The 27,822-nt window shown below is 36.9% G+C and overlaps 2 pseudogenes; both read right to left on the reverse strand.

Moving 5' to 3' along the window:
- Positions 1-922: 922 nt before the first annotated feature.
- On the reverse strand, positions 923-6,646 carry LOC134576758 (N-formyl peptide receptor 3-like; annotated as a pseudogene).
- A 3,416-nt stretch (positions 6,647-10,062) lies between these two features.
- LOC134576760 (formyl peptide receptor 2-like) lies at positions 10,063-11,118 on the reverse strand (annotated as a pseudogene).
- Positions 11,119-27,822: the final 16,704 nt, after the last annotated feature.

The raw sequence follows: 27,822 nt of genomic DNA on the forward strand, positions 1-27,822 counted from the left end.
GCTGTGGAGGAGGAGTCCATGTTACTGTCAATCAAAAAATTAGTGTCACCACCTATGATTATCTCTCCATATTTGTACAAATCTGCGAGTGCTAAAACCATAAGCAGGAATTCATGTTGATTGGTATTGGGACTGTACACATTGATTAGGGTATAAGGATTGTTATTAATGAGGCATTGAATGATTAGGTAACGGCCCTTTTTATCGCTGATCTTGCGTATTAACGTGAATGCAGCATCTTTACTTATCAGTGTCGACACACCACGTTTTTTGGATTTATAACAAGTGTGAAAGTCATGAGGGTAGTCTTTAGAGTTAAATTTTGGTCTGCCTTTCCAGGTGAAGTACGTTTCTTGGTAGTATGCTATAAGGGCTTTACACTTTTTGGCTTCAAGTAGGGCTAGTCTCCTTTTATTTGGGGAGTTAAGTCCTTTGGTATTTAGAGATAATATTTTAATCGACATAAGGTCGGATAAAAGGTGTGCTACTGCGAAGGCGTAGGTTCGCTGCCTTCCCTTTCCATCTTATTTTTCGTTCCCTCCAGGATATTATTATACTGGACCTGTGGATGCCTATTAGTTGTGCCATAACAGTAGTAGATAATCTATGGTTCATATTTAATGTGCCCTTGGATTCGAGTGTAGGGATAACTGGGGTAAAACTATGTACAACATTCCGTATGTCACTGGAGGTGACATGCAGCTGCTTAAAGCAACGGATAAACATGGCCATTAGTAGGCCTTGGGGGTGATTCGATAGTGACATTTGTATAAAAGTTATACAGTCTAACAAATCAGTTAAGTAAGTTAACAAGGAGCGGGTTACATCTCGCCCATAACAGCGTAACAAAATAAACATTGAATTAGCCATTGGTTAGGGGGGGAAAAGCAAGGAGTATACATATAAAATAGCTATAAAGCAATTAAATCCGTAAGTATTGGTGCATTAAAGCATTATACGTTACAGTATCAGAGGTCAAGGTGGTATGACTTTCTCCGGTGAATCTTGTCTGCTTGACCTCAGCAGGATCAGGTAGTCGGAGCTTTAGAGTTCGTGGAGTGTCCGTGGGTCTTATGGGCCTGTGACCATTCCTTGGTCAGCGGTTGCGGTGCGGAGGCACCAGTAGCGGTTGGATGGTCTGCACCCGCGGGGGGAAGCGGTACTTGCCATTCTTGCAGGAGACGCTTGCCTTCTTTAAGATCGGTGATGGCTCTGTCCACTCCGTTCCTCTTCACAAGTAGTTTGGTGGGGAATCCCCATTTATAAGGGATGTTGGCAGTTCGCAGTGCAGTGGTTATAGGTGCGAAGGTACGTCGTTTGAGCATAGTAGCAGAGGATAGGTCTGTGAAAATTTTGATGTGTTGGTAGGATTCCGGCCATTTTGACAGGTTTCTGGAAGCCTGCATGATCTTATCTTTTACTGTATAGAAATGTATTCTTGTAATTACGTCTCTAGTGGTAGCTGGAGGTAGGTGTTTAGGTTTAGGTAGTCTGTGTGTTCTATCCAGCATCAGGTCCAGGGTGTTTAAAGAGGGTATCAGTGATTTAAATAAATCCTGTACATACCGAGGGAGATCAGAGGTCTGGATAGATTCAGGTATGCCTCTAATGCGGACATTATTTCTTCTGCTCCTATCTTCATGGTCTGCCATTTTCTCCTCCAGAGATTGAAGTTTTGTTTTGAGCGAGGAGTAGGCCTAAGCCATGGAGTTGTGGGCGTCGATAAGTTCATCCGTGCGCTCTTCAAGTTTTGCCGTTCTTTCGCCGATGTTGTTTATGTCGGCCTTTATTTCTGCAGTCATTTGCTGGATGTCTGCTTTAAAGGAAGCTTTCAGCTCCTGCATTATTGTTCTCACCGAGAGGTCAGTTGCTGGGTTGGAAAATTCAGCCTGATCTGCAGTATGGTCTCCTATGTCGGAGTCAGGAGCCGGTGAGGTGGGCCCGTCGGCGCCATCTTGGACATCATGGTCTAGTGAATTTTGCACTCCGAAGTGTGAGTTTAGCTTTTGTTGTTCATATTTTTTCGTTGATCTCGATGACATGTCGGCTTGTGGTGTGTCCCCTCGTTAGTCGGCTCGTTTTCGGGGTGTTTTTGTGGCTAAATCAGGCTGTAAAGGTCGCTGTTCTGGAGAGCACTCGTCCCGCACGTCCGCTCACATGCGCTGCTCGGACACGCCCCCGATAACATATATTTTAAACCATAATATCAATTGATACACATAAATATATCCTGTCTTCATTGCTGTTAAGAGTTGCTTATCACTTCCCCATCAAACTGGCACAAAGCATCGTTATCTCTTGTACAAAGAAATGTCTGTTAGGCTAAATGAGGCTAAACTGACCAATATCTTACAGGACCAGTAGCTGTCAGGAGCAAATAGTGAGTTGTATACTAACCCCCACTTCCACTGCATCCACTATCAGTGTTTTATTATATTAACTCAATACTATCCATGTCCTATTTAGCAACTAAAATGATGAACATAGTAACCGGTTCTGTTAGTCTTTCTAATAGAGAGATATGTTGCTTAAAGGGACACTATAGTCACCTGAACAACTTTAGCTTAATGCAGCAGTTTTGGTGTATATAACATGCCCCTGCAGCCTCACTGCTCAATTCTCTGCCATTTAGGAGTTAAATCCCTTTGTTTATGAACCCTAGTCACACCTCCCTGCATGTGACTTGCACAGCCTTCCATAAACACTTCCTGTAAAGAGAGCCCTATTTAGGCTTTCTTTATTGCAAGTTCTGTTTAATTAAGGTTTTCTTATCCCCTGCTATGTGAATAGCTTGCTAGACCCTGCAAGAGCCTCCTGTATGTGATTAAAGTTCAGTTTAGAGATTGAGATACAATTATTTAAGGTAAATCACATCTGTTTGAAAGTGAAACCAGTTGTTTTTTTCATGCAGGCTCTGTCAATCATAGCCAGGGGAGGTGTGGCTAGGGCTGCATAAACAGAAACAAAGTGATTTAACTCCTAAATGACAGTGAATTGAGCAGTGAAATTGCAGGGGAATGATCTATACACTAAAACTGCTTTATTTAGCTAAAGTAATTTAGGTGACTATAGTGTTCCTTTAAAGGATCACTTTAGTGTTAGGAATACAAAGATGTATTCCTAACACTAAAGTGTTCCTCTGCCCCTGCACCCCCTCCTCTCCCCACCCCGACCCCCTCTTTACTTGACTGCAAAATTATTTAAAACATTTGTTTAATTTATATGATTCCACAGTTGACATCCGTTAATACTGGGTTGGACTTTTTCTTCGACGATGTCAGCTGATGGTGGGCACCAAAATGTGCATTAGGCCTTCTTAATAAGAAAGCATTGCCGCAATGCTTGAAGACCCTACATATCCTCATGCAAAACATCTAGCGTCGTTTTAAAGAGTCAAACTCCATAGAACTGCAGAAATTGCCTCTCGTGGCTATGTGGTAGATGGCCACTAAAGGCAGTCTTTCTTTAAACTGCAATGTTTTACATTGCAGGGCTAAGTGGGCAGGGACACTGCATCCAGACCATTTCAATGAGATGAGATGTTCTGGGTGCCAATAGCGCCCTTTTAAGCAGATCTGTCGTCATTCTGAGGTCTGCCGCATTAACTAGTGCAAAGTAAGTAAGGAGCTATATTGGGTTCTGTATGTCTCTGACATTGGGCTTTACTGGGTGCAGTGGCAGAAGATCTGTGCCTACATCCCATGTTGGAGGAGTGGAGACTCTTCATTGCTCTATTGGGAAACACATAAAGTATGGTATAACATGTGCAGCAAGATAAATTACTAAAAAACAAGAGAACAATTAGCAAAGAAATGTAAAAGAATAATTCTGCAATATTTTACGAGAATATATATATATATATCTGTGAATATTAGACTTGGGCATTTTGTTTCAAACGATCAGCAGGTCATTCGAATTCCATCACTGCAAGTCGCCATACAACCAAAGGATGAGATAAATGAAACAGACAATGGTAGCACAGTTACCTTTGCTTCTTGAGTCACAGTTCCATTCAAGGTACCAAAAAAAGATGACTGATGGCTGCTAGACATCCACTAAATGCTGATTTCATTCACAGATCAAGTGAGATGTGACTAATAGAGGGGGGGGGGGGAAGGAAGAGCAGTAAAAAAAAAATCTATATTTTTATATTTATAAATTTTGCATAAATTATATGTTATATATAATATATAAATATACAAATATAGTTTTTGTTTTTTTTTTACTGCTATTCACTCTGTTGGTTACTTCCTCTCACCGATCTGTGAAATAGCCCAAAACTGTTTACTGCAAAGAATATGCATACTATTTATATTTCACTGATTGGCCGATTTTCGTGCACTTTGCATTTATCCAAATCATTTTCTGCAAAACACTATGTGGACGAAACCCAAATCAACAGAAACAGCATTCTTTTCAGCCGAATAGAGAAGACCCCCAACATGCTATAAAATCCTCCTTTATTAATATAAATAATATTTAAAAAAATAAAAACTGAGGTTTGTAAAATCATGTTTTTTCTCCCTTTAGTGTATGTCCAGTAGTAGCCAAATGCGAATAAAGAGCCAACCATCACGATTTATCAAAGTGTTGTGTCTGACCGTGGGAGACAATTCAGACTAAATTGTTCAGAGCAATTTTGGAAAAAAGCTACAAAGGAGCTGTAATAGCATGGCTTCAAGAACAAACGGCATGCCCGGGGAACAATCTCATCCACCACGACATGAATCAGTCTACAGTACGTCATTGAGCAGCGTCACCAAATGTGGTGTTTCAACTCAGCCTCTTCTCTAAAGTGCCAACACAACTTTGGAGTAGAGACTGTTAGGTTGTATTTTAATTCCTGCACTTTAAAAAACACTAAACTTTGGTGTACCACTGGATCTCAGTAAGAGTATTATCTGTCTCCCTACCTTTTATATACAATGACCTTCAGTCATATGGATGAATCATGGGTCAGGCAGTGTTGAAAACCAACAGTTAGTCTCTATGACCTTGCCTGCAAAGTACCGAGGAAGACCATAGAGACTAACTGACGGTTTTAAAACATTGTACTACACAATGTGCATGTATATGGCTGAAGGATTCTGTGATATAGTAGAAAGATTTTATATATAAATCCATTTATTTTACAACTTGATGAAAGAATTATTATATTAAAAGGAAAATTGAGATGCCAGTTGTCCTTTAAGTAAGAATTAGCTGTTTCCTAATTTGGCGAGCACTCACTTCAAATGTTGCCATTTTATGCCATTACTTAAATTGTAGTACACCATCCTGATTCTTTTTTTTTCTTCACATGCACTTTTTTTTTGTTTGTTTATTTTTCTGTTGCCATGTAAATATTTTAAATGGTGTCATTATTTTACAATCGAAAATACCTATCGGTTACAGATTACAACCAACACTGTGAGACCACAAAATGTACATAATTTTTATTTTTGCTTATAATTACTGTTAAGATAACACACATGTTGTTTTATTCGTATACTTCTAGATCTGAAACCATCTGTTACAGAAGAGAAACCATCTTTAGTATAAATCATGGACAATGATTTTTCAATTCAATTTCACTGACTGTTTTCTCATATCTTTGCTCACGATTTTAGTCGAACCTCTCTCTGAATGTACTTTTCAGAAGGCGTGGAAATGACTTAGTAAAGCATTTTCTGAAGTTACAACCAATAAAAACATAAATAAGAGGTTTAATACAGCTTTTGAGAATCGTCAAGCAATATACAAGAAAAATCATGATTATAATTACATTCCAGTCAATATTAAGGTCCATGATATCTAACAAAGGACAAAAATGGAAAGGAAACCAGCAACAGAAAAAGCAAAGTACAACTGAAATAATGACTTTGAATGGTTTATGAGACCGAGAAAGATGTCTTCTTCGCCTTAGATGAATTATAATGAGGCCACAACAAACTAGAATGATTAAAAATGGTATTGCAAACATAAATACAAAGCGTATTATTAGAATAGTCTTATTCCTTTGAATGTCCTCGTCAGAGTCACTGGAATATACATCATTACAGATATAAGTATCCGAATCTTCGTCAGGTTCGAGGTCATAATATTTAAGATATGGGCAGCTGAGGGTCAGACAGAACAGCCAGATGCATATGGATACATTTGCTGCTAGTCTTGGAGTTCTGTGATTTTCAGACCATACTGGGTAAAGGATGGAGATACAATAATCAATACTGATGAGCATCAAGAAAGAGGTATTGACAAACGTGTTTAAAAATTCCGCAGTATATACAAGTTTACACATTATCTGACCAAATGGCCAGTGTTCTTCCATAATCCATTCTGTTATCAGGAGAGGTAAGAAGATATCAGTGGTGAAGTCAGCCAGTCCCAGGTTCAGAAACCATATTGTATTAACCGTCTTTTTCATGTTGAATACAATAGTCCATATGACCAGTCCATTTCCCACAATCCCAAAAATGGAGGTTATGCTATAGCATGTGATGAGTACTATTTGAATTATTCTGTATTTAATAGAAGCGTTATAATCTGAATTATTCCCCAGTGCAGGGGTAGTTATAGTCGAAATGGCGTAGAGTAGAGAAGGGTCAGATGTTTCCATTTTCCGCACAACTCTGTTTTTTGTAACAGAAGAAAATATTAAAATCATGCCTCGTAAAATTGTTATATAATTAATATAAAATGCTCATTAAAATTGTGCTTTTAGTACAATTCCAGAGGGAAAAAAAACCTAAAGTCATTATTATGAAATTAATTGAGACTGCATTCTTTTGGGGAAATAATAAGAAACGCATACCCTAGAAATTCTTAATCAATTTCCAAAAGCTATTATATGATTGTGACAAGTCAAGACAGCAAGTGAACAGGGGCGTTTTCTAGATTCCTTATGGTAAATGTCTTCATTGTGTTTATCTAGTGAATTCATTTCCACTTGATTTATTTTCGTTCTATGTTCCCTCTATGTTTCTGTATTTTTTCCTTGTACCTCTTGGAACAACATTCATAATGTTGCTATTGATTGATATCTATGGTGTTTACAGTTAACAGTTGACACTGCCTTTGGGATTTACGCTATGGAATTACCAAAGATGATCAAGAATTCAAAGACAATTATCTTTTAGTCCAGTAACAGTAATAGTGAATGTTGGAATGATCAGACATAACTTCTCATATAATGATTTTTTTTTTTACACAATTTCTTACCATCACTATGTCACCTAAATATAATACACATCAAGTGGCATAAGGAAAATATTGCTGTACAATATTGAACTCTATGGTTTCGTCCAGACTCATTCATATTGCCTACATATTATCTATCACTACCGATCCAACTCTACGATGTATTAATATTCTATTACATGTAAAAGAAGCAGGCAGAGGAACGATGAACATTGCAACTCTAATGTTGTAACAATGCTGTTATACACTAACAATACAACACAAGAGTATCGTTTTGTATGGATTTGTATGGTTGTTATGTATTTGCTCGACTGATTATTGCTTTTGATTGTGGTTTTTATAGTATTATTTTATTTTTCTATTTTCCTTTTTTCAAAATTATACTACACATGTAATAATTTAATTTAATTTGTGCTTTTTATTTGTTACTTTGTTAATTTTTCATTCTGCTTAAATAAAATTATATTTTAAAAAAAATTATTAAAAATGCAGCATTAGGTGGAGAGGCAATGGCTTCAGAAATAGTTAACTAAATGCTTCACTCATCCAATTTTATTTGCACATATTTATGAATAAACTCACATTTTAGCAATGTCTGCATGGATGTCAATGAGAAACCAGAACAAATGGAGTTTTCTACCTGGTATCATTTACACTGATATATATATTTATATATATTATATTATATTGTATTCTGCACCGAGACCAATGCTTTGTCACTCTCACTAAGGCAGTGCAAGAGTTAAATTAGTTCTAGATAGAGAGTTCATATAGAATGCTGCAAAACTCTCTAATATCATTTTTTTTGTTGGAAGTGAATTATAAAACTCTTTGATTGGTATTATATGAATTTACTTCATTAAACCAGAATGTGCAAGGTTATTACACATAAAAAAAATACATATTTAAAATAGCAAGTGTCAATGTTTTCATCTTAAAACACCTATTTGTTAAGTTCTCTCTCCATATAAATATTTGTTGACAGCAACGTTAAATGCTTCCTACCTGGCCAAATGTTGGGTGATTTAATGTTCCCAGATCCACTCCTAAAGCATTAGTTCAGACTGACAACTCATGAGAAAATGTGATGTATTTTTACAGAAAAGGGATTTTTTTTTTTTTTAAGCGGGTGATTGATGTTTAGTATGTCACAGAACTGATTTACAGATAACTTGAGATATTTAATCTTGCATTATTGATGTGATACTACAGTTACAGGGCTGCTATCAGAACTCTTTAGGCCAATTACAACTAGCCACCCCACCCCTTCTGCACATTTCAAACACTCCCCACTCCCAACACATGCACGCACACACACACACACACACACACACAAACATATACACACACACACAAACAGACACACTTCTAAACAGATAGCACACCCACAGACATGCATTCCAGACACATTATAAGACACATGCACACACTTCCAAACACATACACATTCTGATAGACACATACACACAAACACTCACAGTCAGACATATACACACATTCCAAGAAACATACATGTATAAACACTGTAAGACATATATATGCATGTCACACTACCAGGCACATATGCACACTGGCAGAAATATGCACACACTGTCAGACAGGTACACATTTTACCAGAAGCACATAAACACTAATACAAACTCACAGTGCAAGACCTGTAGTCTCAAGAACAAATGTTTAAATATATTTTAAACTGCCCTCCTGTTTGCAGCAGGAGGGTGACCTCCCTGAGGTTCAGAAGGGATCATAAAAGATCTATAAATGCTCAATTTCTCTACTACCATGGAAGTTCTGTGATGGAGCCCAGTTAGGGTAGATAGTTAAAGGGATACTCCAGGCAGCTAAACAAGTAAAGCGTAAATAATAAGCTCAAAAATACCTATGTTTAGTTTCTTTTCTTTTAATTTTGTGTAGTTTTCCTGCAGTGCTGTAAAATGTTTTGCTGTTTTCAGCAGTGTAAACCAGCCTCCTTAGGCAGCCCCTCTCAAATTTCAACATGTTCCTGATTCCCAGTCTCTGAAAGAAACATACCTTTTGCAGCCAATGAAAACAGAGGTATGTCTTAGCTACTGTAAGAGATGCTCACTGCACAGACATGCCTAGAGCCCATATGTGCTCCTCTCCCTCCCTCAATGTAATGTAAATAACACATTCTCTTCCACCCACTGTTAGCCACCCTCCCTACCCACTGTTAACCCCTTCACTGTCAGTCAACCTCACTACTCACTGTTAACCCCTTCCCTGTCAGCCAACCTCAATATTTACTGTTAACCCCTTCCATGCAAGTCCTAGTCAGCCAACCTCCTTACCCACTGTCAACCCCTTCACTGGCAACCAACCTCCTTACCCACTGTTAAACCCTCCACTGTCAGTAAATGACAGCTAACCTTCTTACCCACTGTTAACCCCTCCCCTGCCAGTCCATGTTTATTAATTTATATACTCTCTACTAAACAAATGGTAAAATGCACAAGCAACATGATACGTATTGCATTGTTGGGATAACAGGCAATAAACAACATAATCATATTAACAAAATAAAAAAATATATAAAATGGTTTGGGAAGACAAACACTAGTATGATATATATATTTACCTGCGTAATGGCATAATATGTTAATTAATGAGCTTTTCTATTCAGTTAATACAAGTACCTCTTGCAAGCTTGTTCACAACCAACATGTGTAGCGTCACATAACTGTTGCAGATTATTTACAACCAAAAGATGGTGTTATGCATAACTGTTGCAAGCTCATTCACAATCAATAACATAATAGAGAGAGTGCTCCAGTATGCATTTGATTTTTAGTGTTTTTTTTTTATTATTACTTTCAATACAGTTATTTATATTCACAATATAGAAAAGATTATTTCCGGAACAAATTATGCGCTGTAAGTTGCCAGTTCAATTCTTCTTGTCATCTGATCATGTTGCTGAAAATAATTTATGTCGCACCCCTCTCTGAATGTGCTTTTCATAAGAAAAGGAATTGACTTTCTCAAACTTTGTTTGAAGTCACGACCAACAAAGACATACAGAATGGGATTAAGACAGCTATTGAAATAAGCCAGGCAATATACTAGATAAGACATAGTAATATCTACAGACCAACTTATTTCAATATCCAAAAATTGTAACAAAGGCCAAAAGTGGAAAGGAAACCAACAGCAGAAGAAACATAAAACAATAGAAACAATGACTCTGAAAGGCCTGTTAGACCCAAGATGTATTTTCCTTCTTCTTAGTCGGATCATAATGAGGCCATAGCACACTAGAATGATAGAAAATGGAATTACAAACATTGATACAAGTTTAGTTAGAACCATAGCCTTGTATCTCAGATAGAACTTTTCATATTCCTGAGAATAGATTTCAATACAGTACACAGCACCATTAATTCCAGATATAACATCAATGAAAACACAATATGGGGAACTAAGTACTAAACATAACAGCCAAGTCACTGTGGAAATTACTGCTGCCAATCTGGGTGTCCTATGATTTTTGGACCACACTGGGTGTAGAATAGAGATACAACGGTCAACACTGATAAGCATCAAGAAAGAAGTGCTAACAGTCATGTTTAGGTGTCTGATAGTATGTATAAGTTTACACATCACTTGACCTAAGGGCCAGTGTCCTTCCATAGCCCTCACTGTTATCAATAGCACTAAGAAGATATCAAAAGTGAAGTCATCTATTCCCAGGTTAAGCAACCATATAATATTAATCGTCTTCTTCATCTTGAATCCAGTGATTCAGATAACCAGTCCATTCCTGACAATCCCTAAGATGCAAGTTATACTGAGCCACATGAAGGATAGTACTCTAAGGAAGTACAGTAAACTATCTCCTGAGTAATCATCCATTAGGGTGTCATTTATTGTACTGTTGGTGGTAAGAGGGTCAGGTGTTGCCATTTCAGAAAGATCTGTCATTTGTAAAAAGAGAAAATCATGAATGCAACATTATTGCTATTACTAAAATAAACAAATTCATTGCATTTTGATTAAAACAACAAAGCGACTAAACTACAAAACATCAAAACACTAAAAGTTTTCTTTGGTGGCAACATAATTTTATTGAGAGATTTAAGAGATTTATTTTAATGTTATTAAGACCTGAAACATACACCTACTTGTGAACCACCTCATAACCTAAGTCTCCTTGAGTTTCTAATCTTCCCTCAGATGTATTGAGATACTACTTTTTAAAATTTTAATGCCTACTTACCTCTATCTCAGCTTCCCTCAGATTCCAATGTTTTTCTGGAAACGTGCTTATTGCTGAATATAAAACACATTCAGCAAGAGAATAGGAAAATACGAGCTTGGTACTGGGAATGCGTGGTCCACACTGATTATAACATGTCAAGATTTGAAAACTAAAATAAAAGCTCACAAAACCAGGACAGGGATTAACCGCCAAGCTATACAATCATACCACGTGATTTTTCCATGATATAGGCTCTTTTCAAATACATATCATTTCCCATGTATGAAAGACAATGATCGCTCTACAAATATGCAAGCACTTTGGTGCATACCTTAGGCTTACTCATCCTGGTCTTCTGACACTGGTTTGGCCTTCTAAATAACAGTCCACAGTTATTGTGTTCAGATGTTCTATTATTCAACTCCGAGATATTTTTATTCTTTTAGTGTGTATCTGAGATTTTCTTTGTAAATACATAGTTTATGAGAAATATATGCAAGGACAATAAATTCAAATGAACAAATAAAAAATAGAGATACATTTGAAATTCCCTTCTTATGGGATGGGCTTATGAAGCAAAACGGTGGGTTTAGAGTAAAATCTTGATTAATATTAGAAGAAGATTAATAAAATATATTTCCTATAAAAATAGCAGTAGCAATAGCAGATACCATTATGAGAAAGTGAATGGAACTTACAATTGCAAAAAAAAAGGTGTAGGTGCATGATTTGCTCTTTTAAATACTTACCTGCCAAGATTGGCTGATTTCACTGTTTGTAATATGTAACTTATTTTTAACTTCGTGAGTAGTTGTTTCTAATGCAGTCTTTGAGGAATGCAGGTACTCTTCACTTACCAATTGGGTTCCGTTCTTACGACCCGGTCATAGAACAAATTGGTCGGTAAGTGAGGAGTTGAGAGATTCCCTGCTCTGGTGCGTTTGTCTATGTTCAGGGAAATTTCTCTGAACATACACAAATGCAGAAGAGCAGGAAATCCTTTTAATCCCCACGAAGGCACGCACTTACCCCCATGCTAGAGAACTGGCTGTAAGTACGAGCCGTCACAAAACAGGTAGGTCGTAAAAATGAGGACCACCTGTAGTCCATGTTTTATTAGTGTTCTCATTGAAATAGAATTTGAAAGTAGAAACCATGGCAGACTTCAATGGAACTCATAATTCAAAATTGAGAACTGGGCTTATGATTGACAGATATTTCCTATAGCAGCTTTCCTTTACCCTATATTAAGCCAGCATGTATACTTGTATACCCTAACTGTGCATGTGAAGTCAGAAGGTTTTAGAGGACTGTCTATAGGCAGAGTTGTTGATAGATACCAACATGGGAAAGAATATTGAAGATGTGGTGCTTTTTTCAAAAAAATTCAACTATCAAATCCAGGACATACTAATCTCACTAAAAATGTCCCACCATAGCATGTGTGAATGAAAAATGTTTTCCAGTTGCACTACAGATCTGTTTTCACAGGTACAACACATCTCGACAGCTCCACATTCCCTTGTCTGCTGTTCATACCTGTACTCACTGGACTACAGGACTTCTTGGGTGAACTTCATTCTTAGGAACAGTCATCCTCCCCCATAACATTTTCAATCCTTGCAGAAATTCCTAACAAACAACCTTTTAAGAATAGCCTATGGACTCCAAAGGTAACTATCACTACTCACTCAACTTAATTAGTGGGTTAATTCTCCACTTTACTCTCACCTTTCAATTCTGCCACTATCCCACCCTGTCACTTCGTTCCAATTCCTCAAACTGCCCTTCCTATTCTGATTTTATCCCCCACCTTCTCTAGATTGTAAGCTTGTTTGAGCAGTCACCATCAATCTATTGTTTAAGGGGCATATTCTGACTGCTATGAGATAAATGGTCTTACTAGAGATAGTGTGAGTAAAAAAGTCTAGCAATGTAGTAGGAACAAAAAACCAACATTGTATTAGCCAATAGTTGCTGCCAAACAATGTAGCCAATACATGTCTGTAGCAATAGGAGTGATGACACGGAGAGGTTAAGCAAATATTAATTCTGTGCTTTCGAGGGCACTCCTTAACACAAAATTCCTGTTACTCCTTAATGGATGTATAAGAAATGCCTCCCACCCCTAGAATAGATACTATGAAAGAAAGCCGGAGATTGTAATTATAGCCGTTTTTTCCTCTTATATAGAAACATAGAAACAATGTGACGGCAGATAAGAACCATTCGGCCCATCTAGTTTGCCCAATTTTCTAAATACTTTAATTAGTCCCTGGCCTTATCTTATATCTAGAATAGCCTTATGCCTATCCCACGCATGCTTAAACTCCTTCAATATATGAGGAGAGGTATTAGTACATTTCTGCCATTATAAGCCGAACGTGAGCTCACTGGTGATACACTGGATACGAAGAGTGCTTGTCAGAACCCTTGACGCACGTTTCGCCAATCTGGCTCATCAGAGGGGACAATACATTAAACGATATTGGCACTCAACTGCTTCAGGATCGACCCCTAAAAAATTTCCGTAATAAAAATATAAACTTTACAATTTTACAACTTTACACAAAAATAATTAATTTATTGCATATGCTAAGTGTATTCTTTTTTTTCCTCAGTGATGAGTGTGATATCATAAACTTTGTTGACATCCATTTTTTAGACCTAGTCGTGTGGGCATTATGAGTTTGTATTTGATGAGAAAATGTTCAAAAGTAAATGGTTTTAATTTTGCTTACCCACTATTCCATTTTTTTCATGTCATTTTAAGATTATAATGTTTGCTCAGAGCTTTCTAAGGTTATAACGTCTGTCTTGTTTTCACAGTTGCTCTGCATATTTCTCGTGTCTTTATCCTGGAAATACTGTTCATTTTGGAATGTATTTAAACAATGGAAAGGAGAATTAATGTTTCTACAAGAATGACCAGCTAAACAAAGTATCGTGGCAGAGCAAAGAGTGGTTGTTGTTTTTTTTGTACATTGCGTTGTAATGTTTGCTTCTTAGATCCCAGTATCTAAGGGGATCTGGGTGTGCACGTACAAAAACATTCATACTAAAACTCAAACAGGCACAATCGTCGACTAACACTCATGCTAACATACATACACTAACTACAACTACATTCAATTGTATTATCATACCTTCTGCTCCAACTTACCTACTACCTCACAAGATAGGTCAGGCTGCTGTCCCTTGTGTCCAGTTTTGAGGTAGCAGGGCGAGTTGTGTGCTGACCTGCAGAACCTTCTGTATTGCTCCCCTTCAATAATAGTACATACTGCATGTGTCACTATATCCCAGCACTAAGTTCCCCTGAAATATCTACACTTCGGGGGCTCCATTGTTGTTGGAGAATTGATAGAGTGTCTCATGTAGACCTCCTGAGCAAGCTACCCAGCACCCAGGATGATTGTATGAAACTGACTTGATCATGAATTAACCATGGCTCAAAAATTATTCAAGCCCATAAGGTAAAAAACACCCACAGAGTCCAACTTCCATAATGGCTTCAATGAGATATAATTGTTATGGGTGCTGGAGTGAAGACAGAGTGTTCCTTTAATTCAGTTGTAAGTCAATCAGAAAACAATACACTGTTTAGTTGATAAACCATTTAGTGAACATAAATAGAAAATATACCTTGAATAATACTAACGAATAAAAGCTAGTAATAAAAGATACTGTACTGTACTGAGGTTAAAAGAGTTGTCCTTGCTTATCACTTTCCTATCGAACGGTCACAGATGAATATCTTAAAGTGCCAGTTGCATGAAAACAATGAGATATATAATTTTCCCTCCTGTTACAGCTACTGTAAAACATCTCCAATTCCCACTGCATTTTTAGGAGTTAAAAGACTGAAACAATCTGTTCTGTACAATCTGTTCTGTAGTTCCTGGTAGCAGCGAGATCTATTGCTCTCAATTATTTTTGTGAGTTTAAGTTTATGTCTAGTATTTTAAATGTCTTGTAAGCTGACTTTATCTCTGCAGTTTATTTAGTATTCATTTGGTTACAAGGAATTCATGCATACATAGATTCACAGCATTTATTGAGTGTTCTATGACTACAATATACATTTTAAATATAATGTAATGTATGGAGGGTGCTTGAAGTTAAATGTATTGTAAGCCAGAGCAAACTGTTTGGAAGTACCCCCCAATGGCACATTCACAGCTAGCATCTTACACTAAGCAAAGTCCACTCAATTACCTGGACCCCACAATTTCTGAATAGTAATATGGCAATAAAGGGCCATCAGTTGATCTAGATCAGGGGTTCCCAACCCAGTCCTCGAGTGTCCCCTACCAGTCCAGGATTTAGAGATTACCCTCTTGTGTGTTAAGTTTTCTTTTTTTTCCTTCTAAAAACACCTTAGACACAACTGGGTCATCCATAAATCCTGGACTGTTAGGGGGTACTTGAGGACTGGGCTGGGAACCACTGATCTAGATGACAGCAGTGGATCTAGTTTTCAACCACTGTCAATTGTTCAGGCTCTATAAATATTTAATTCTGAGTAGAATTAGGTATGGAGCCAATATAGTTAAAGCTAAGGTGTCCAGGAAAAAAAAATAAAAAACACAGAGCTCTTTTGAACAGATGACCATTCACCTTGCCTTTAAATGTAATACAGAAAAACAGATACAAGTGAATTATTAAAAAACAAGCATGTTGTTTATTAGTAGTCTTAAACTTCATTATTTCTTACCTGCTTGGTAGCTGTCTCTTTTCAGATTCTCCGATAGGTCCTTTTTTCAATATTAGAGCAGTTTTATAAGTACATAGGCAATGGACTCCAGAGGATAGAGCAATGCTTGTGCATAAAATTATTCAACTGTTAGATATCAAAAAAACTGTTTTGTTTGCTTTTTTTTTTTAACTTTCATCCAATTGATGTCATTGGTCTACAGTAGAGTGATTTTCTTGGAAGATACCATTCAACTTTAACCATTCATGGTCATGAAAATTCCTTATTGTTACAGTTTCTAAAAATATCCGGGATTTTCTGTATAAACGTTTCTACCAGGTTTCTACCAAGCAGACATTTAATTAGGTTTATCCTTATTACTTATTTAAACTGTATTTATTTAAATCCCTTAAATCCTTTGTTGTTAATTTAAACATGGAAGTCTACTAAATAAAATGCTGGGGATCAAGAATGAGACACATTTTATCCAATTCTCTGTATACTTTTCCTGACATTTAGTTCCCAGGTATCTACATTTAGTCTGATTTATGTCATGGCTCCCATTCAACACAGAACCTGTTTAGGATTTCCCGTATGTGTCTTTAGCATTCATCCCTTATCAGAGATACCTTAAACTCATTTTTTACATTTAAAAAAATGTAAAAATGTAAAATTAAGCATCATATTTAATGGAGACATTTGTATTTCAAACACTCCAGTTTTTACCTCCATTCCAGGTCCAGGTTCTTGGCACTGGTTATACATACTGCTTTTATTGAGATATTTGATTGATGTAATACATTCACGTGGTTCTCCTGTTGTCTGGGGTCTTCGGTGAAACATGATACAATGAGCTTGATTTTACTGGTTGGCCCTCCATTAAAAAATGCACTGCTATTCAATGGCATGCCTTGCAGGGTATCATTTGTCTATATCTCTGCCATCATTTGTTTTTGTTTTTTTCTTCTTAACCCCTTAAGGACACATGACGAAAATATTCCAGCACAATTCCCTTTTATTCCAGAAGTTATGTCCTTAAAGGACCACTCTAGGCACCCGGACCACTTCAGCTTAATGAGGTGGTCTGGGTGCCAGGTCCTTCTAGGGTTAACCCATTTTTTCATAAACATAGCAGTTTCAGAGAAACTGCTATGTTTATGAATGGGTTAAGCCTTCCCCCTATGTCCTCTAGTGGCTGTCTCATTGACAGCCACTAGAGGCGCTTGCGTGCTTCTCACTGTGATTTTCACAGTGAGAGCACGCCAGCGTCCATAGGAAAGCATTATGAATGCTTTCCTATGTGACCGGCTGAATGCGCGCGCAGCTCTTGCCGCGCGTGCGCATTCAGCCGACGGGGAGGAGAAGAGGAGGATCGGAGGAGGAGAGCAGGAGGAGATCTCTCCGCCCAGCGCTGGAAAAAGGTAAGATTTAACCCCTTTCCCCTTTCCAGAGCCCGGCAGGAGGGGGTCCCTGAGGGTGGGGGCACCCTCAGGGCACTCTAGTGCCAGGAAAATGAGTATGCTTTCCTGGCACTAGAGTGGTCCTTTAAGGGGTTAATCAAAATATTGGATTAGTGCAAAGCTGGAAAAAAACATTTTGTACCTTGTTGCGACTCATTTCACTTTCAGATGTGGCACTAAAAGACTTTTATTACAAATAATAACAAGAAAAAAAGAATGAAATTAAATAACATATTTTATTTTGCATTGTTATCCACAGTTTAATTTGTTTGTTTGCTTTTCCTTCTCTTGTTTAAAGAAATTACTGTAATAAAATGATACTTTAATATTATGTTTTGTTCTAAGGACAGATAATACTCTAATGAATGTAAAGTCGTTGCCACGTTCAGAATTCATACAATGAACACATCCTTTTCATTTAATATATTCTCCACAGTCCCCAAGACGAATGATGTTATGCTTTAAAATTATGCAATATAACGTCTTCCATGATGGTATTTCTATAAATACATTTAACACATTCTGATTATATAGCTAGTATGATGCCATTAATAATTGTGTTGGTGCTGAGAAGAGATTGGGGGAGTGTTTCCATTTCTAACGTAGTTCTGCCATTTGAAGCCACAAAGATTATATTAACAGAATGAAGCAAACTTGTCTGGCCAACTAATAAAATACAAATAACAAAACACAAGTAATACTAAATGCTAAATAAAACAGAACTCATAATACAGATCTTTTAGGAAAATAGACAATGTAGTGATTAAAGAAAGTGATTTGAATTAAAACATTAAAGCAGATGTTATGGTTTCATGTGTTTACTTTGCCAGATATATGAAAGTTTAACGAAATATTAATTCAATTTTGAAATAACAGAAAACCAAAAGCAAAGTCATACTTAATAAATACAAAAGATGAAAAAATAGCGCTCAGAGTCCAATCAGATGTATAGTATAAAAAATAGCAAATAATATATCCCAGTGCGTCTAAACTCACCCCAGTGTTATGTCACCAAAAAACACTTACATAGACGAATGGGTACAGAGAAAAAGGTGGTTTGCGCACACAATGGTATACAGTAGTTCTTGAATTGATATCTGCAAGGTACAAGTATAAAAGACCATCATAGGGCAATATGTATACACAAGATATAAAATAAGATGTAACTTGGAACACTTATACTCATACTTAACTATATTTCTGGAGTTTAATAAGAATGTCATGTGAGTTATACGTAGTTTAAGACTTGTTTCATAATATATCTTGTCAATTTTCTGTTTGCTATACCAAATTATTAAGATTAAAATAATAAAGAATATTATTACATAAAAAGTAACAGTAGAGGGCACCAAAGCACACAAAGTACAGGGTTCAGGACAAACCGAAAGATCCTATAGACAAGGTGGAGATATAAGATATATACTGAATACCCTGGTTGTACATTTTCCTGCTTTTATGTTTAGAAAGACAAAAGGGAAGTTTTTAATTGTCAGATCAACATGGGGGACATATTTAAATAGTTACTCTAACACTTTTCAATTCCTTTTTTATCTTAATGAACAATGCCGAATTTCCACACATTATTCTGTTTTCTGGCACCTTCTTTTAAAGTAAAAACAAAACAGAAAATGACTGAATATTTAATTTAAAAGGATACTCCACTACCAAATAAATTTTTTTTTTAAAAATCCTGTATGGTACATATATCCCAAAATGAATACAAGCAGGCATTTATTTATCCACTCTTTCATAGGAGTGTATCTAAACAAAGCTTGCAAAAGCTGCAGTTCTCGTCTCTGCAGCCTTTGCAAGCCATCCCCTTCTAAGCACACCCAGACCTTCTGTTGCTGTCCAATCGCAGACTACACAATGCATCTCAATGAGGAGTCTTGACAAGGCAGGTGTTCTGGGCAATTGCTGCCTTTGCGTTTAGTTCCACTGAGCTAAACAACCAGGAAGTAACATGACTAGATATCTGACTGATAGCAGGGGGGGAGGAGTTATCAAAATACACAAATACACTTAGAATTATAAAACTTTTGTACTAATTATAATTTGAGGGACCTAGCTGACAACCCAGACAGAAAGCCATGAGAATTGCATTTGGAAGCCCTATTTAACCCTGTAACTTTCCAAAAACACCATACAACCTATACATATAGGGTACCATTGTACTCATGAGACTTTGCTGATCACAAATATGAGTAATACTAAACCTTGTAATGATGATGATATCATCAGTGAAAGCACAATTTTTGTAGGAAAAATGCAAAATAAGTATGAAAAACTAACTTCGGCAAGAGTTTGTAACTAAGTGGCTACTAAAAAAGACTGTACATACCCCATTTTGAATACCATGGGGTGTCTACTTTTGTGAATGGTATGCCACGATGGGGGTAATTCTCATTCCTTGGCTGCCATACGGTCTCAAAGGCAACATAACCAGTCTGGCAAATTTCAAAGCGTGAAAAATGAAATAGGCAGGCCCTATATTTGACCCTGTAACATTGAAAAACCCCATAAAAATGTACATGCAGAGTGCTGTTTTACTCATGAGACATTGATGAACGTAAATATTAGTGTTCTAGAGCAGTAAAATGTATAATGCTGATGATATAATTGGTGAAAGGGCAGTTTATTTGTGAAAAATGCAAAAAACAAACATGAATGCTAAATTTGGGCAGCGTTTGTGATTAAGTATCTACTAAAAATGACTTGACATACCCCATTTGAAATACTCTGGGTTGTCTACTTTTTGAAATGATATGTCATGACAGGGTTAATTTTCATTCCTGGGCTGCTATACAGTCTCAAAGGCAACATAACCAATAAACAAAATGTGTTTGAAAAGGAGAAGTTGCTATATTTGACCCTGTTAGTTTTCAAAGCCCCATAGAACATGGGGGGTACTGTTTTACTTAGATATTCACCTGAGGAAGACTCTGAGTTTGGTCAAAACGCATTGTCCAAGTGTCTTTATAGCTTTACTTTGTTTTACGAAAGAACAAGGAGTGGTGCAGCGCCTAAAGTGTCCTTTAACCCCTTAAGGACCAAACTTCTGGAATAAAAGGGAATCATGACATGTCACACATGTCATGTGTCCTTAAGGGGTTAAAAATATATATGAAAAGCAGGGAGAAAAAGAAAAGAAAAAATAGCGTAGTGTGTCACTGTCCAATTAAATAGAATAAAACAAAAGAAACACACTCACAATTTCCTGGAGCTAAAATTTTAGCTCCAACTTGAATGCCTGGGCAGAACAATCCCCGACAATATGGATATAGTGTGGTTCTTGGTGGTTGTGGTCACTCAAATGGTAGAAACATAAGCAGCTCTGCAGTTATGGGCTTAGGATAGTGTAGTGCCCACTTGTACGTATAGATGGTAGTCTTTTCCCTCGAGAAATATGGGAAAAAGCAACAAAAAAAAAAAAAAAAATAGTGTGTACCATAAAGCACGGAATACAATTAAAGTGGTAAGAAATTTACTCACATTTAAAAGAGCAGATGTGGACTGCTCTATCCCTCAGGCTTAGATGGAACAATCCCCACCACGGATATGGTAGTTCAAGCAGAATAGCAGCAAAGGTTGGTCCAATAAAAAAATACTTTTATTTAAAGGTAATTAGTATTAAAATATAAAACAAGAAATAATACACTCAAAGTGAGGTAGATAAAAATAAATAAACTTAACACGTTTCACCTGGCAAAAGGCTTTCTCAAAAGTGTTTTACAGGACCTAAGCTACTTAAAAAGGGAGTGAGCGGGGGGGAGGGGGGGGAGGATTCAAAAACACTTGTTCTGTGATATCACAGGTCACATAACCAGAACTAATTAGCATAATTAAAATGACTAAAACTTGGTATGGTAAAAGAGAAGGGTAGTGGGGAGTGGATGGAATTAGAAGGAGTAGAAAAAATAAGCATTTTTAACACTTTATTACTTTGTTTTATGTGTAATAAAGAGTTTTTAACTTCATCTGGTTCCTGACTACCTTTTAAAGGAATATTGCTGCTTTTCTAACAGCCAAGTCATCATGGAAATGATTGATGCTAATCTGGATGTCCTATGATATTTGAACCACACTGGATATCGAATACAGATGCAATGGTCAACACTAATAAGCTTTAAGAAAGAAGTGCTAACAGTCATGTTTAGGTGTCTGATAGTATATATATGTTTACACATCACTTGACCAAAGGGCCAGTTTTCGTTCCATAGACCTCACTGTTATCAAGAGCATGAAGACGGCTTCTTCATCTTGAATCCAGTGATCCAGATAACCAGTCCATTCCCAACAATCAATAAGATGCAAGTTATGCTGAGCCATGTGAAGGATAGTACTCTAAGGAAGTACAGTAAACTATCTCCTGAGTAATCATCCATTAGGGTGTCATTTATTGTACTGTTGGTGGTGAGAGGGTCAGGTGTTGCCATTTCAGAAAGATCTGTCATTTGTAAAAAGAGAAAATCATGAATGCAACATTATTGCTATTACTAAAATAAACAAATTAATTGCATTTTGATTAAAACAACAAAGCGACTAAACTACAAAACATCAAAACACTAAAAAGAGAAAATCATAAATGCAACATTATTGTTAGCTCTAAAACAACTAATTCAGAGCATTTTAATTAAAATAAAAAGTAACTAAACTAAAAAACTTTAAAATATACCGTAAACACTAAAATGCTGTTCTGGAGGCAAAATGATTTTATTGAAAATGTTTACAGATTCATTTTAATGTTATTGGGTCCTAAAACATACATCTACTTGTAGACCACCTGTCTTCTTGAGTTTCTAATCTTCCCTCACATCTATTGAAGTATGACTTTTTGTCTATTACTGCCTACATACCTCTATCGTAGCTTCCCTCAGATTCCAATGTTATCTTGAAGTGTGTGCTTATTACAGGAGATTAAACATATTCGGCAAGAGAATAAGAAAATATGAGCTTGGTACTAGGAATGCGTGGTCCACACTGGTTATAACATGTCATGATTTGGTGTGCCTGCTCTATTAAAAATAAAATATATAAAAGCTCACAATACTGGGACAGAGACTGACCACCAAGCTGTACAGTCACAACCCGTATATCACCCAAATCATCTTGGCCTGCCTGCTGATGCTGGCCATCTTAATCATAACAGTCCACAGTTATTGTGCTTAGATGTTCTATTACCTAACTCCCCGATCTTTTTATTCCTTCAGTGTGTTTCTGAGATTTTCTTTGTAAACACATAGTTTATGAAAAATATATACAAACACAATAAATTTAAATTAATTTAAATAAAATAGAGCTACGTTTGAAATTCCCATATATGCTGCAAATCCCCAGGCTGTTCAGGATCTGAAGGTGTTCTGTGGGATGGGCTTATGATGGGCTTATTATTCTAACAAAAAACCTTTGAACAACATTAATAAAAGAATTAGCTTAGAAAAAAAAAAACTAGCAGTGAACTAACTTACAATTGCATCAAGTGTAAATGCATTAAGTGCACTTTTAAATGCTAACCTGCCCAGATCGACTACTTTCACTTTATATAACTTATTATTAACCACATGATGTTCCTTGTCCAGCACCAACAAACTGTGACCTCATGTATAGCTAAACATTATCAAGTAAGGAGGAAGTATTTCTGAATGGGAGAGGTAGAGGCAGAGGAGTGATGGCCAAGATGAAGAAAGACTCATATTTTTTTATTAGAAAGAAATTAGAATGCAAGAAATTATAACAAATTATTCAGGTCAAAAGCTATCAATTGCATAAACATTGTGTTGTGAAGAGCAGTCATTTAAGATAATATAACAGATGTAGAAGGAACTGAAGTCCATGCTCATAAGAACTGAAAATCTAATAGGGTAGTTGTTCCCAACTCAGTGTTCGAGGAATAGTGCATGTTTTAATAGTGTTCTCATTTAACTAGAATTTGAATGTATAACCCATGGCAGGTTTAACTGGAACTCAACTTTCACACATTTAAAAGTGAGAACTGATTGACAGAGGAAGAAATCATGACTCTATACCATATACCCTATACCCATGTATACCCTAACAGTGCATGTGGATTCAGAGCGTTGTGGAAGACTGTCTATGAGTCATTGAAAGATACCAGCATGGGAAAGAGGATTGAAAAGGAAAATGTGTTAAAAAAATGTAAATATCAAATCCAGGGAAGATTAAACCCACAAAAATGGTCCATAATAGTATGTGTGAATGAAGAGAAGGAAGGAAAGTGCAGAACGTAACATGTTGAGAAAAAGCAACGTGTCCGAAGAGGCAAGAACAGTAAATAATATGGAGATGGGAACAGAATTGCATTTTTATTATTTTTTTTGCAAATTCTGCTCATTTGTAGAAAAATGTATTGAAAAACACTTAGAGGACATTTCATACCAAGTGTTACGCTACTTGGGGTGATTTGGGTTGGAACTCAACTGCAGCTTGTAAACTCCCTAATTACAATAGTAAAGAAATGGAGAATCTTTAAGTATCAATACTGTAGCTTTAAGAAAAGAGAGAATCACTGGTAACTTGATTCAACCGAAGTTTTAATAAGAGTTAAACTTAAATGAATTGCATTTAGGCAATAATCCAATAATAAGAATTGCAAGTAATTCAACAACACAAAGTTCAGTATTAAGTATTTCTTCAGAGATGCATTTAGTAACATTAGTTCATGAGAATAATCTTCAATAGGAACAATAATCAATTAGCTGAGAATAGTTGCAAAGCAAGAACAGTTCATAGTGAATAAGCATGATGGGAGTTGTCCTTCATGAGATTAGTAACTTGTAGCAATGAATATATTTGCAGAGCAAGAAACAGTTCATAGTGAATAAGCATGATGGGAGTTGTCCTTCATGATTAGTAACTTGTAGCAATGGAAGTATTTGCAATGCAAGAAACAGTTCATAGAATAAATGATTTTGTAATCAATTAGCTGAAAGATATACTTAAGGTTTATATGGGTAGTCCTCCAATAGTCCAGACATATTGTCCACTTGTAAAGTAGCAAAGTTTCCTTTCTCCAGTAATCCTTTATGGCTTGCAGCAATCCTTGCATTTGCCCAAAGGCTGGAAGGGTTTGTCTGGTCCAAGTTTCCCAGTAGCTGAACCTATGGAGCTACCAGGAGGGGACTGACACGTTAGCTCAAACAATCAATCACCAAGCCCCCTCCCTCTGGCCCAGTCTCCCTAAATACTGTCAGAGCTGTGTCAGAGGGGGGTGGAGTCAGGCTCCTCACTGCTGAGAACTTAACCCTGAAGTGTTACTCCATGACAGGACCCCCCACCTAAGGAGCACTCTCCGGGTGCTATTACCTCGGTGTATGAGGGTATCTCCTGTGAAAGGCAGTAATCAACTTCGATGCATGTATTTCAGAGGAATCCTCCCATGTGTTATCTTCTTCTCCATAACCCTTCCATTTAATAAGGTACTGTAGGTTACCTCTATGAAGTCTGGAGTCAAGAATTTTCTCTATTTCATATTCCAATTCTCCTTGTACTTCAATGGGGTCAGGCTTCCACAATTGTTCCCTATGGAAGGGATCTGGGAGAAAAGACTTTAGGAGTGAAACATGAAAAACAGGGTGCAATTTAAGTGATGGAGGAAGTTTCAATTTTACAGCATTCTCATTAACAATGGATTCAATTTGAAAAGGTCCAAGAAAAAGAGGACTTTTAGAAGGACGGTTACTAGAAATATTTTTTGAAGATAGCCAAACAGTATCACCAGTTTTATATTTAGGATGAGTTCTCCTTTTACTATCATTATTTCTTTTATATAACGACATAGAACCTTCAAGGTTTCTCTTTGATTGATTAAACAATGAAGGAAGGTGACGTTCCACTTTGGACCTTTGACATACTGGACAAGACTTAACATAGGATTCAATGGCTTTGTCTTGACGAGGCCACCAATATTGTCTAGTAGAGAGTTCAAGTGTCTTTTTCATTCCAGGATGTCCAGCAAGGTGAGAATCATGAATTAATTTTAAGAGGTTCTTTCAGAGTTTTGGAGGAATGTAAATTCTATTTTTGAAATAAAAGATTCCATCTTTTTTGCACAATTTAGGAGTAGAAGGTAGTTCAAGTTCTTTGTGAGATAATTGTTTTAGTTCATCCCATATAGTAGTTGTAAGTCCAATAATTTTATCGTTTGATAATTTTGAAAAGGTTCTCTTTTCTGAAGCAGGCTTAAATGGAATTCTGGAGAGAGCATCAGCTTTTTTGTTACGAGATCCAGGTCTTAATTTTTCTTGACTTAAACGAAGTGTAGGAATCTGTGGGAGACAATTATCCTTACAGTATCCTGAGTCAAAGGTGATAGAGAAGGGAGTCCAACGAATGCAGGGGTTATGAGTCTGTAACCAGTTGATTCAGAGATTTAAATTTCATCTTCTTGTTTTTTCTTCTATAGATAAAGGTCCCCTGATAAACCCAACTTCCATAGCTTCACTTGGTTGCAAGGGTTTAGTAGATATGCGCAAAGGTGGATTTGTTTTTTTCCAAAATGAATTAGAGCGATCTCCATAAAACTTTCCAGGATTGCAGACAGCAGGGTCACTTGAAGAATGTGTAACTTTATTTTGCATTTATCTAATATAAGAAAGAAGTCTCTCATTAGCAATTTGCAAATCCTGCATGCCTTGTGTGAGTATTTCAACTCTGTGGGTTAATGAGGTAATTTGGGAATTCACTTCTGCTGGTTCCATTTTCAGGCCTGGTGATTCTGTTAGGGGCTTGGTGATTCTGTTAGAGGCTTGGTGATTCTGTTAGAGGCTTGGTGATTCTGTTAGAGGCTTGGTGATTCTGTTACGCTACTTGGGGTGATTTGGGTTGGAACTCAACTGCAGCTTGTAAACTCCCTAATTACAATAGTAAAGAAATGGATAATCCTTAAGTATCAATACTGTAGCTTTAAGAAAAGAGAGAATCACTGGTAACTTGATTCAACCAAAGTTTTAATAAGAGTTAAACTTAAATGAATTGCATTTAGGCAATAATCCAATAATAAGAATTGCAAGTAATTCAACAACACAAAGTTCAGTATTAAGTATTTCTTCAGAGATGCATTAAGTAACATTAGTTCATGAGAATAATCTTCAATAGGAACAATAATCAATTAGCTGGGAATAGTTGCAAAGCAAGAACAGTTCATAGTGAATAAGCATGATGGGAGTTGTCCTTCATGATTAGTAACTTGCAGCAGTGGAAGTATTTGCAATGCAAGAAACAGTTCATAGAATAAATGATTTTGTAATCAATTAGCTGAAAGATATACTTAAGGTTTATATGGGTAGTCCTCCAATAGTCCAGACATATTGTCCACTTGTAAAGTAGCAAAGTTTCCTTTCTCCAGTAATCCTTTATGGCTTGCAGCAATCCTTGCATTTGCCCAAAGGCTGGAAGGGTTTGTCTGGTCCAAGTTTCCCAGTAGCTGAACCTATGGAGCTTCCAGGAGGGAGCTCACACGTTAGCTCAAACAATCAATCACCAAGCCCCCTCCCTCTGGCCCAGTCTCCCTAAATACTGTCAGAGCTGTGTCAGAGGGGGGTGGAGTCAGGCTCCTCACTGCTGAGAACTTAACCCTGAAGTGTTACTCCATGACACCAAGGCATGTTCCATTAAGCCTGTAATAGAAGTTTTGCATGAATCAATTGTTAATAAGAACAAGAAAACCGATACTCTGAAAATGCAATAATTCCAACAGAATGTGACTGCAAAGACTTTAAGGAAGAACATTATGGAAGGTGTTAAACCTGGAGATCACTTGATGAAAGTAGAAACGGTGTTCTCTAGTGTCAGCAGTGTCTATGTCCATGCACTTCACAGCTCTATGCAGTTGCACTGCAGATCTGCTTTCATAGGTACACTGCTTCTCAGCCGCTCCGTTGGTGACTTTTTCCTGTTTGCTGCTCATACCCGTACTGCTAACTCATGCTAACAGGACTTCTCAGGGCAGTCTTCCTCCCCCATCAGACTCTCCTAAATGCTTCAATCCTTTAAGAAGTTCCAAAAAAACAACCGTTTCAGAATAGCCTATAGACTCCAAGGGTAACTATCACTACTCACTATATTTAATTAGTGGGTTCATTCTACACTGCACTCTCATTTTCCAATTCTGCCACTGTCCCTCCCTTGGTCATTTGGTTCCCATCCCTCAAGCTTCTCTTCCTATTGTGTTATTATATACCATCTCCAAAAGATTGTAAGCTCTTTTGAGCAGGGTCCTTATCAACCTATTATCGTGGGTAAATTTGTCATGG

Source organism: Pelobates fuscus, chromosome 11 (assembly GCF_036172605.1).
Source record: "Pelobates fuscus isolate aPelFus1 chromosome 11, aPelFus1.pri, whole genome shotgun sequence".
Lineage (NCBI taxonomy): Eukaryota > Metazoa > Chordata > Amphibia > Anura > Pelobatidae > Pelobates > Pelobates fuscus.